Source organism: Bison bison, unplaced genomic scaffold (genome assembly GCF_000754665.1).
Source record: "Bison bison bison isolate TAMUID 2011002044 unplaced genomic scaffold, Bison_UMD1.0 scf7180017864529, whole genome shotgun sequence".
Lineage (NCBI taxonomy): Eukaryota > Metazoa > Chordata > Mammalia > Artiodactyla > Bovidae > Bison > Bison bison.
This window is the reverse complement of record NW_011495079.1, coordinates 1,536,929-1,537,607: the sequence shown is the minus strand read 5'-3', so window position 1 is coordinate 1,537,607 and position 679 is coordinate 1,536,929.

Sequence of the window (679 nt, the reverse complement as noted above, 5' to 3'; positions counted from 1 at the left end):
CCTGAACTTGAGGGGACACAATGTGACTCCTCATACCCTACAAAGGTTCTGAGGTAGGAACACACTGGAATGTTCCAATGATGGAAGGATGGCCTTAATGGCTACTAGGGGTGAATCCAAGGGCGAGGAGAGCAGGCCTCCAGGGCAGAAGCCAGATCACCTGGGGCCTCGTGGGCCTGTGAAAACTGTGGCTCTGCTGTGTGTGGGGAAGGAAAGGCCCAGGAGGCCCTAGGATGGGTTCCTCTGGGACCTTGTCCCCATCCTCACATAGATGTGGAAACAGAGGCTCCCTTGCAGGTGCTAAGACTGTGCTGAGGTTCAAGCCTGCTGCTCTGATCTTCTGCCTTCACCCTCCTCCAGTGAACAGGGATCACCCCCCCTCCAGGTACAAGGAAAGAAGTGAGAATGGAGGTGTGTGTGGTCAGCTCCTCTGCTTCATGGGTTATCTCTCTATCTCTTAGCACTTCCTCAGTTGCAGAACAGAGTGACAGTAACCTAGCAGGTTATTTGAGGTTTGAATTCTGTGATCCCTGTGTGGTGCTGTCCCAGGCCCTGGCAAGGACACAGAGAGTGCCCGTCCCAGTAGTTTCTGCTCTCCTCTGTTCTTTCTCTAGCTCTGGGCAGGGGCCAGGGCATCTGCTGACAGTGGAGGCCATGGTGCACGAAGAGCTGAGAGGAA